This window comes from Rhagoletis pomonella, unplaced genomic scaffold (assembly GCF_013731165.1).
Source record: "Rhagoletis pomonella isolate Grant_MI unplaced genomic scaffold, Rhpom_1.0 Rhpom_scaffold_00001, whole genome shotgun sequence".
Classification (NCBI taxonomy): Eukaryota; Metazoa; Arthropoda; class Insecta; order Diptera; family Tephritidae; genus Rhagoletis; species Rhagoletis pomonella.
Genome location: NW_023458555.1, coordinates 65806267 through 65808909, shown reverse-complemented (window position 1 = coordinate 65808909; position 2643 = coordinate 65806267). Strand labels below are relative to the sequence as shown.

General features: G+C 32.1%; 1 long non-coding RNA gene across 1 annotated transcript; it reads right to left on the bottom strand.

Annotated features, from left to right (window-relative positions):
* Positions 1 to 1257: 1257 nt before the first annotated feature.
* LOC118751895 lies at positions 1258 to 1554 on the bottom strand. Its single transcript, XR_004994610.1, has 2 exons — positions 1382 to 1554; positions 1258 to 1307 (listed from the first exon to the last, which is right to left on the bottom strand). It is a non-coding gene; the product is annotated as an uncharacterized LOC118751895 (long non-coding RNA).
* Positions 1555 to 2643: the final 1089 nt, after the last annotated feature.

The window sequence follows — 2643 nt, the reverse complement described above, 5'->3', positions numbered from 1 at the left end:
TAAGCAATTTTCACATATTATATGAGCAAGGGTCACATTACAATTCTATTGCTTATCATTGCATCTGACATTTAGTGGACTGTATATTTTTCCTGTTTATTTCATCGGTTTACGTATGTTTGCATATGTATGTATGAATGTGTTATATTTCTAAAATCCTATCCAAGGTCTATTGCGGCAGAGTTTCATGTTCATATTTTTATGAACACCGGGTAACCATTTTATCCCCATTTGTGAAAAGGTAGTAGGAAAAGTAGTCTGGTAGTGCTAAAATGCGTTTTTTGTATATTATATTGAATTAAAATATTGAAGCAGATTCCATTGATCTACACAATAGACAATGAATTAACTTTTTTAAGGTGTATTAAACATGCTATATAGATATTAAAAATGAAATAAATGAAGAATGAGAGAATTTTATTCACATAAATTTCTGACCAAAGAAAAATCTTATCGACAAATATTCCCAAATATTCAAAAGAAACCATGGTTTCATTAAAACTCCAGTATATATTAAATAAAATTAATGGAATTCAAACAAATCCTTTATTCAAAGGGACTATATTGCACACCGTCTTCAAAAGAGTCACAACTCCAAATTTAGCATTTTTGAGGTTATGCGCTAAAAATATACACAGAGCTTTTATCTATCTTTCAGCAAAAGCTGAGTCAAATTATTGTTATAATGGCTGCATTTCTTTATTCATTCTTAACGTTTGGAATAAACTTTTTTGTTTACTTATTCTTTAGAACGTTGATGATATGTAAACGTATATTTCAATGGCATTCTGTTTATTCTGGTTGTGAAATGGGTTTATCCGGAATGTATAAAGAAATTTGTAAAAAATTATGGATATTGATTATCATGTGCTAAGAAATAGTATTTCGCATTTTCTGACAAACGTATTATTTTGAGTTGTGACTCATTTGAAGACGGTGTGCGATATGAAGAAATATACAACTAGTAAAGATGCAATTGATACAATGTATATAAATTAATCTTTTTAAAAAGTTATTATATTTGTTGCATTTAAAAATTACATGTTCATTATCTTAAATTGAATTACATTTGGTGGACGGACACACAAAGTGATCTTGACCTGCACAAGATAAAAGCTTTATTGATATTTTTACACTTTCACTTTTATGAGGTAGTGCACTTATTTGTAAGTATATATGGCTGCACTTCACCAAATAAATCGGTGCAGCTGTAATTCCCAGTGGACTGCACCAGCCAAATGTGGACGGACTTATTGGTAACGGCTGCACTTGCTGTAAAACGCAGGTTTTTGAATAACTCCGATACTCTACAAAGAAATATGTAAATTATTTTTTTAATTCAAAATAGCTCCATTATTTTTGATTTTTTTGGCATGCTTACTTGAATTTGCGCAATAAGAAAATCAATTTCCTCGAAACAATCGATGAAACTAACGGCAGTGTTGCCTGCTGAACCTTTTATACGAAGACAATATTTCTCCTTGTCTTTAAGTAGTAGCTTATATAAATCAAAAAAGAAAGCAACACAGGCTAAGGCAGAATGCGGGAGCGAGACAACTGCCAGGTTATCCAACCTTGTGTTATTGAATCATGACTCCTGAGGAAGGCACGGGGTTGTGTGCTGCTATTTAATGGCCATCCTCAGACTTTCTTAGATTTCAGGGTTGTGTGCTGCATTATTATTAGATAAATAAATTTAAGCATTTGACAAATCGTGATTTTATTTAAAGAAAATTATAAATGGTGTTGAAAAATCAAACAAACGCTCGTGCGAAAGCTCTATTTTTGTGTGTTGTTAAAATTTATACATGGCGTATTGATGGTAATACAAGCAATTTATTCTTTTGTGGATTTTATGTTACTTGAGAATTTAGACAACGTGCGAGCTGCCAGGTTCTGTTATCAATATAATTAACACAAGCTTTTTCGCGTGGTTGCCTTTCAATAAATAAAATAAACAAATATTCGCAAATAAATTGGATTTATTTTATAACTGACAACTAACGTACCCTTTTTGTTATTTTCTCCATTTTTATTTGGACTTTATTACCGTCAACAACTTTATGTGTATACATATTTACAAGCTCTCAAAATTTTGCGTAGTCCCACTCCACGAGCTAGGTAAAAACTCTGGCATTCGTATTCACAACGAGAAATCCCAAAATTTTTGTTTGGTCTTTCCAAATTTTTTATCAGTTGGCAAAGGCCCTCAGTGGCACGCACCGAGCGTTGAGATAGTAATTTCATGTCATTTAGTAGAAAAGTTCCATGTCGAAAAAACTGTTTATTCATGATTCAATAATAAAAGGTTTGCTCAAAAAGCAGTTTTCTCGCTCCCTCTTGACAAAATCGGCTCCCTTAGCAAAGCACTGTGTGTGGGTTCGTGTGTGTGTGCAAAGCTTTTGTAAGGCAGCTAAGGGAGTGTCAAAAGTCTAATGTCAATAATGAGCAAACCTTTAATTATTGAATCATGCTTTTTATTATAGTGAGAAGATTTTACATTTCTGCTGTACCAATTCGTAACTTTTTACTGCTGGAAATTTTTGACAGTTTCTCTGGTGCAAAAGAAGTTGAGCAATTAAAATCAGAAATTATACAAAAAAGACCTGTCTTTACTGACATTTATTCTTCTAGAACTAAAAG